This window comes from Jaculus jaculus, chromosome 1 (genome assembly GCF_020740685.1).
Source record: "Jaculus jaculus isolate mJacJac1 chromosome 1, mJacJac1.mat.Y.cur, whole genome shotgun sequence".
Classification (NCBI taxonomy): domain Eukaryota; kingdom Metazoa; phylum Chordata; class Mammalia; order Rodentia; family Dipodidae; genus Jaculus; species Jaculus jaculus.
The window spans coordinates 143,634,651-143,643,206 of record NC_059102.1 but is presented as its reverse complement, the minus strand read 5'-3'; the positions used below and the strand labels follow the sequence as shown (position 1 = coordinate 143,643,206).

The window sequence follows — 8,556 nt, the reverse complement described above, 5'->3', positions numbered from 1 at the left end:
GAGGTAGGGTCTCACTCTGGTCAAGGCTGACCTAGAATTAACTATGTACTCTCAGGGTGGCCTTGAATTCACAGCGATCCTCCTTCCTCTGCCTTCGGAGTGCTGGGATTAAAGGTGTGTACCACCACACCTGGCATAATAATATATTTAAAGAAAAACCACATTTATAGGCTTAAGAGATGGCTTAGCAGTTAAGGTGCTTGCCAGCAAAGCCAAAGGACTCAGGTTCAGTTCCCCAGTACCCACATAAAGCCAGATGCATAGGGTGGTGCATGCATCTGGAATTGATTTGTAGTGACTAGAGGCCCTGGCATACCCCTTCTCTCCCTTTCTCCCTCCCTCTCTCCCTTCTTCTTTCTCTCTCTCAAATAAATAAATTAATTAAATATTTTTAAAATACCATATTCATCAGTTTTCTGTGATCCCAGCAACGGGGAGACAGAAGCAGGATGACCTCAAGTTGGAGGCCAGCCTGGACTATAACACTGAGAACCTGTTTCAAAACAAACAAACTACATTTGGGACGTAACAACAAAGGCTTTAACAAGATTCAAGGAAGAGTCTCAAAGGAAAGCTGAGGAGTGAGGTGTTGAGAATTCTCCACCAATTTTGATGGATTCTGAAGCTCTGGGAGGGAAGCACCGGGTGCCTCTGAGGATGGGGCCCAAGAGTGTTTGGATTAATCCCAGCACTCGGGAAGCAGAGGTAGGAGGATCACTGTGAGTTTGAGGCCACCCTGAGACTACATAGGGAATTCCAGGCCAGCCTGGGATAGAGTGAGACCCTACATCAAAAAGCAAACAAAAAACAAAACAAATTTAAAAAAGTGTTTGGGGCTGATGGGATTCTAAACTGTGGAGGCTCATGAGATGGGACTTGGGATCCCGGCTTCTGAACTCACTGACATCTTTCTGAGGCAGACCCCCAGGTTAAAGGCCTCTATTCTACTCTATTCACCAGGGTGCCAATGGGATGCCCACCTGAGGGTTCTGGGAGGGCAGGGAAGGGAGGGGAGGAGGGGGAGTTCTGGGCATCCAACAGGGAGAGAGAACCGACTTCCATATCTCAAAATCTTCAAACCGCAGACGTGGGCTTTGGGCTCAGAGAGGAAGCCATCGGAGCTACTCCAGTCACTTCCTGCACAGGGCCTCAGGCAGGACACTTCGTGTTTGGGGCACAGCGGAAACCCGTGTGCTTTTCGCAGCGCCCGCAGCTGGTTTCTGTGTGAAGAGCGAGTGCTGGGGATGGAGCCCGGGGCCTTTTGTTATCCTGGGCTCTGAAGTGTTCTGGGTTTTGTGGTATTTTTTAAACTTATTTATTAGAGAGAGAGAGTGAGCGAGAGAGAAATAAAGTAAGTGAAGGCCCACCAGGGCCTCTTGTCTGCAGATGAACTTCAGATGCATGTGGAATTTTGTGCATTTGGCTTTATGTGGGTGACTGGGATTGAACCTGGGCCAAGAGGCTTTACAATCAAGCACCTTTAATCACTGAGTCATCTCTCCAGCCCTGAAGTGTATTTTTGTTGTTGTTGTTGTTTTGAGGTAGGGTCTCACTGTCTAGCCCAGGCTGACCTGAAATTCGCTATATAGTCTCAGGGTGGCCTTGAACTCACAGCAATCCACTGACCTCTGCCTCCCTAGTGCTGGGATTAAAAGCATGAGACATCATGCCCAGCTAAGTTTTTTTTTTTTTTTTTTTTTTAATGAGGTAGGGTGTCACTGTAGTTCAGGCTGACCAGTAATTCACTATGTAGTCTCAAGGTGGCCTTGAACTCTCAGCAATCCTCCTGCCTCTGCCTCTCGCAAATGCTGGGACTAAAGGTATGCTCCACCACGCCCAGCTTCTAATTATTTTACTTTATTTTTATTTATTTATTTGAGAGAGAGAAAGAGGCACAGAGAGGGAGAGAGAAAGAGAGAATGTGCACGCCAGGGCACCCAGCCACTGCAAACGAACTCCAGACACACGCGCCCCCTTGTGCATCTGGCTTATGTGGGTCCTGAGGAATTGAACCTGGGTCCTTTGGCTTTGCAATCAAGTGCCTTAACCACTAAGCCATCTCTCTAACCTCTCTAATTTTTTTTAAAGGTGCAGAGTGATTGAGGAAGACATTGATGTTACACCTAATGTCCCCCTCTAGTTTCTACATACATGTACACGCACCCACACGTATGTGAACATGTACACACAAGCATGAACACCACACACATAGCATGCCAAAAAATAAAGTAAAATGAAGCATACAAACAAAAAGGCTTGCTGTTTCTTCCCCCTTGGGTCTGTTTCTGTTGCTTTTTTTTTTTCCCCCTCGCCCACCCTCCCTCCCTCCCTCCCTCCCTCCGGCCCGTGCTCCGCGCTCTGGCTCTGTTGCTTTTTTTTAAATTAATTTTTTTTGTATTTTTTTATGAGAGAGAGAGAATTGGCACGCCAGGGCCTCCAGCCACTGCAATCAAACTGCAGATGCGTGCGCCGCTTTGCGTACACGTGTGACCTTGTGCACTTGTCCCCTTGTGCATCTGGCTTACGTGGGGTCTGGAGAGCAGAACATGAGCCTTTGGGCTTCACAGGCCTTCACAGCCTTAACTGCCAAGCCATCTGTCCAATGCTCATGCTGCTTTTTAACCTGGGGTCTCAGAGGCCAGAGGTCACAGGTTCAGGCAGGAGACCACAGCTCTGGGTGCCAGTTCTCAGCCTCCTGAGGCGTCGTCATGGACCTATGGGTCTTGGGAGAAGCTCAAATCTTCACCATGGCCTTAGGACCCTTCCCAGTCCAGCTCTACTCAGCCTGGTTCCCCCAACTTTCTAGCATGCCCCTGTGGTCCAGCCCCACCTTCCCTGGACCCACTGCCCTAGGGCCCGGGTATTGAGGGAGTTGAGACCTTCCAACACATTGTTCCCTCTGTCTAGAATGCTTTCTGTTTGGGTTTTTCAAGGTAGGATCTTGCTCTAGCCCAGGCTGAGCTGGAATTAGCCTCAGGGTAGCCTCAAACACACAGTGATCTTCCTAACCCCGCCTCCCAAGAGCTGGGATTAAAGACATGTGCCACCACACCAGGCCACAGAGAGAATGGGCATACCAGGGCCTCAAGCCATTGCAAGTGGATTCCAGATGTATGTGCCACATCGTACTTCTAGCTTTATGTGGGTACTGGGGAATCAAACTCCAGTTGATAGGCTTTGCAGGCAAGTGCCTTAACCTCTGAGCCATCTCTCCAGCCCGAGAATGCTTTTCTCTTCATTGACTACCACTTGCCCTGTCTTTGGGTCTTAAAACACTGTCACCTCCTTCAGGTAGCCCTCTGTGACTGTCACCCCAGTGGCAGTAATTGCTCTGCTCCCCTGGCCCAGGGCACCTTCCTCCTGGATGCTACCCTGATCTCACAGCCACGCCTACATGTCATTCATGGGTAACTGTCTTCTCTCAGGGACACGTGCCCACCCAGGTCTTTGTCCAGTGGATGGGTGGGTGTGTGGATAGACGAATGAGTGCTGATGTCTCCATGCAAGCAGAATACTCAAGGCCAGTGTAGCACGTGTGTGCACTGAGTTTAGTGATGAGGGATAGGTGACTTAGGGAGGACCATGCCTGGGAGGGGCAGGAGAAGGAGGATGGACAGAGTCCTCATGCACAGAGGTTGCCTTGTGGGCATGGGCAAGGGGAGGGAGAAGGAGCTTGTAGGGAGGGACATTGACCTCTCTGTGACCTTCACCTGCCCATCAGGGACCCCTCCACTGAATGGGCGTTGGAGCTGAGAACTCCTAGTGTTACCAAGGGACCCTCTGCCCAACCACTCTTCCTTCCAACAGCCCCCTCCCCCAGCCCCTGTCTGGGCCAGAAAAGTCTAAGGAAAGCTCTAGGGAGGATGGGGTCTGGTCCACTCTGAGCCCACCAACCGGCCCCACGGCTGTGCAAATTTTTGTTGTTGTTGTTGGTTTGTTTGTTTGTTTCCGAGGTAGGGCTGACCTGGAATTCACTATGTAGTCTCAGAGTGGCCTTGAACTCACAGTGATCCTCTTACCTCTTCCTCGCAAGGGCTGGGATTAAAGGCTGCAGCACCACCCCAGGCACGCTGTGTAACTTTTAGCAGGTCACTCCACCTCTCTGACTGAGAGGGGGGTAGAGTGAGGGTGACTGGACTCCTGAAGGTGAAAAATGCAGACTGACTTCTTATCTTTTGCCTGGTTCCCTAAAGACCTCTTTTCCCACAAACAACCAGGACCTCTCCTGGGAAGGAGGTCTTTCATGGGATTTAAACATTGTGGTTGGTCAAATTCAGCACCCCCTCCCGAAGTTAGTGCCCCAGCTAACCTCTTCCTGAGACAGCCCCTAGCCCCAACCAACCAGCTGGTCCTCTGATTCACCTGGGCCAGAAGACAGCCCACCTCCCTGAGGGTATAAATACCTGTGCAAGGGGATGGGAGGCTTTCTGTGGTCCCTTGGGAACTTCCAGCTGTGGGTGGGGTAAGCTTTTCCCTCAGCTGGGCCTTGGGTGGCTCGGACTAGGCTCAGGCTCAGGCCCAGCCAAGAGGGTCCCCTAGTCCTTACTCTCTGCATGGGTTCTTTATCCCCTCCAGCTCCTTTCATGGCAGGAGCTCCTTGAATTTTCTTTTCTCTTGTCTTTCCACGCTCCCCTGCCATCTGTCTGGTCACATGGACTCCTGAGATACACGTGGCCCACAAGGGCTTTTGGGCTCCACGTGTATACTTTTCTTCTCCCCACTTCTTTTCCCTTTACCTCCCTGCCTTCCCCTTTCCACATTCTTTTGTAAAATCTAAATAAATGTGGCATTTTAAAAATCGCTCTCTTGACTCTGGAATTGCCCATCCTTTGGTTAGCATGTAGATATGAACTTGGGGCTTGAAGGTTACAGGAAGCACCCCAGAACCCCAATTTCCCCATTACATGACCTTAATGCTGGTCCTGTGTCAAGGCGACCACACTGCACTCTGTCTACACTGAAGCTGTGGTGAGCTGGCATTAGAGAAGGTTGCCCTGGGTGGGGGGTGGGGTTGAGGGCACTTGCTCCTCATTATTTTGTCATCAGCATCATGTTTCCTCCATCTGTTTTCCTTCCTGAATCCCGGGCCCTGCAGTGTTTTCCCAGCATGCCCTGCAGGACAGGGCTGTCTCTGCTCTCCTCCTTTCCAGCCCCCAGCACAGTGGAGGCCCAGCACTGACACATGCTCAGTGAGGTTTGGCCAGTGAACAAACGCAGGGGCATCACGTAGGACCAATACCTGTCTCTCTCTGGGCCTCAGTTTCCTCATCTGGAAATTGAGGGTACAAAGCAGGAATCTCCAGCCACAGGGAGATGAGGGCGGGGCTTAGTTCCGGGACTTTCCTCTGTTAATTCATGCAGGTGAGCCCCCCCAAGGCTCCCTGCCAGGCTTGGGTTTTCTCCCCTGGCCTGAGGTTCCTGTCCAGCAGCTGGAGCAGGGCCTGTAAACAAATGTCTGCAGGATAAAGGCAAGCATCTTGCTTCTGTTTTTGTTTGTTTTTTAATTAATTAATTTATTTTTGGTTTTTCGAGGTAGGGTCTCACTGTAGCTCAGGCTGACCTGGAATTCTCTATGGAGTCCCAGGGTGGCCTCGAACTCACAGCAATCCTCCCACCTCTGCCTCCCGAGTGCTGGGATTAAAGGCGTGAGCCACCACGCCTGGCAATTTTTTAAAATTTATTTATTTGAAAGCAGAGATAGAGAGGAGACAGACAGAGAGAGAATGGACATGCCAGCGCCTCCAGCCACTGCAAAAGAACTCCAGATGCATGTGCCCCCTTGTGCATCTGGCTTACATGGATACTGGGGAATTGAACCTGGGTCCTCTGGTTTCGCAGGCAAGCACCTTAACCGTTAAGCCATCTCTCCAGCCCTTGGTTCTGGTTTCTGTCTCTTGTTTTGCAGTGTTGGCAATGGAGCCAGGGCCTTGTGTGCGCTAGGCAAGTGCTTCACCGATGAGCCCAAGACGGTAGTTCTTAGCATGGGGCTGAGGAGGTGGCCTGTACAAGTGTGAGGACCAGAGTGTGGATCCCCAGCTCCTACATGAAGCGGCCTGGCCATGGTGGCCTGCCTGTAGTGCCGGTGCTTGGGAGGCAGAGCCAGAGAATCCCTGTGTCAAGTTGGCCAGCTAGAGTTAGCTGAACCTGTGAGCTCTGGACTCCAATGAGAGAGCCTGCCTAGGTAAATTGGAGAATGATCAAAAAAGACACCCAGGCTGGGCGTGGTGGTGCACGCCTTTAATCCCAGCACTTGGGAGGCAGAGGTAGCAGGATTGCCGTGAGTTCGAGGCCACCCTGAGACTACAGAGTGAATTCCACCTCAGCCTGGGCTACAGTGAGACCCTACCTCGAAAAACAAAAACAAAACAAAACAAAAAAGACACTCAGGGCCAGGCATGGTGGTTCATGCCTTTAATCCCAGCACTCTGGAGGCCAAAGGTGGACTGCTGTGAGCTCGAGGCCACCTTAAACTACACAGTGAATGCTAGATCAACCTGGGCTAGAGTGAGACCCTACATAAAAAAAAAAAGAAAAGTGCTCACTTCGGCAGCACATATACTAAAATTGGAACAATACAAAGAAGATTAGCATGGCCCCTGCGCAAGGATGACAGGCAAATTCGTGAAGCATTCCATATTTTTCCAAAATAAACCTCTTTTGAAAATAAAAAAAAAAAAGGCTGAAGAGATGGCTTAGCGGTTAAGCACTTGCCTGTGAAGCCTAAGGACCCTGGTTCAAGGCTCGATTCCCCAGGACCCACGTTAGCCAGATGCACAAGGGGGTGCACACATCTGGAGTTCGTTTGCAGTGGCCAGAGGCCCTGGCACGCCCACTCTCCTCTCTCTCTCTCTTTGCCTCTTTCTCTTTCTGTCTGTCGCTCTCAAATAAATAAAAATAAACAAAAAAATTAAAAAAAAGAAAATATAAAAAAGAAAGAAAAAGAGAGACACTCAACATCAACTTCCGATCTACGCATGCACACACACATGCAATAATAAAAGCAGGGGGCTGGAAAGATGGCTTAGCTGTTAAAGCGCATGCCTGCGAAGCCTAAGACCCAGGTTCCATTCTCCAGGTCCCACGTAAGCCAGATGCACATGGTGGCGCACATGTCTGGAGTTCCTTTGCAGTGGCTAGAGGCCCTGGCGTACTTTCTCACTCTATCTTTCTCTCTCTTCCCCACCCCTCTGTGTCTCTAAATACATAAATAAAATAAATCTTTTTTAAAAAATCCTTAGTTTTTTCCAGCCTCCTCCTGAAAGCTCCCCTAGTCCTTCTCCAGTGCTGGACCTTCCACAGCTCCCTGCCTGCCCAGGCCCTGGTGCTGTTCCCTCCTTCCCCACCGCTGCCCTAAGGTTCCTCTCTTCTCTGAACACCCTCTCCCACTGAGTCAAATCACCCCATGGACAGTCCTCGCCGGGGCGGGCCCCTGATTGGAATCACAGTCACATCTGCTATGGGCTATCGGCAAGTGTTTGCCTGGGTCAGGAGCTCAGGCCAGCTGTTCTCTGGTGACTACCTGCTTCCTTCCCACCACCCCCCCCCCCCAGGGGCTGAGGGTTTCTGGAGAGTGTCCTGAGCAGTCAAGGGGGTCACACAGACATGAGGTGACAGCTCAGGCTTCTTGTAGCACACTCCCCACCCTACCACATTACAGCCTGCCCTCAGGGAGGGCGGGGGGTTAGCCTCACTTCTCCAAGTTTAGCTCTCCCTGGGAAGAAGCCAGTCCTGAGACCCAGGGAGAATTCTAGTAAACATGCACTGTGTGTTTCCTGGGCAAAGCCCTGGTCTTCACCTCAGAGGGAGGGGCTGGGAGGAAGCCCATGGCACTCGGCCCAAGCAAAGGCTGCTCACCCTAGCCAGGCAGCGTGCTGTGGAGGAGGCTCTCTGTTGAGGGTGGGTGGAAGGGGTGAGAGAGAGGGAGAGAGAGGCCACGTGTGTGCGTGATTGTAAGAGTGTGTGGAGCTGGCGAGGAGCCTTCAAAAGAAGGAGGGAGGAAGCCCGGCGTGGGGGTGCACGCCTTTAATCCCAGCACTCGGGGGGGGCAGAGGTAGGAGGATCGCTGTGAGTTTGAGGCCACCCTGAGACTACAGAGTGAATTCCAGGTCAGCCTGGGCCAGAGTGAGACCCTACTTTGAAAAACTTAAAAAAAAAAAAAAAAAAAGGGAAGGAGGGCTGGAGATGGCTTAGTGGTTAAGGTGCTTGCCTGAGAAGCCTAAGGACCCAGGTTTGATTCCCCAGTATCCATCATGTAAGCTAGATGCACAAGGTGGCACATGCGTCTGGAGTTCATTTGCAGTGGCTAGAGGCCCATTCTTTCTCTCAAATAAATAAAAATAAAAGTAAGAAAGAGGGAAGGAAGGGAAACTATAGTGAAGAGACAGCCAGGGGCCGGAGCCTTGGTTCACAGGGGTACAGGCAGAGGGACTTCTGACAAGACCAAATGAGGAAGTGGGAGAAGCTTCCAGAATCCAGGAAAGGAGACTGTGGGAGCATTCTGGACCAAAGGACCTGGAGTCCCCACCGTGTACTTCCAGACAAGAACTTGCACTCTGC

The 8,556-nt window shown here is 51.1% G+C and overlaps 1 non-coding gene across 1 annotated transcript; it reads left to right on the top strand.

Annotated features, from left to right (window-relative positions):
- The first annotated feature begins 6,534 nt into the window (after positions 1–6,534).
- Positions 6,535–6,641, top strand: LOC123458129. Its single transcript, XR_006635427.1, has one exon. It is a non-coding gene; the product is annotated as a U6 spliceosomal RNA (small nuclear RNA).
- The last annotated feature ends 1,915 nt before the right edge of the window (positions 6,642–8,556 follow it).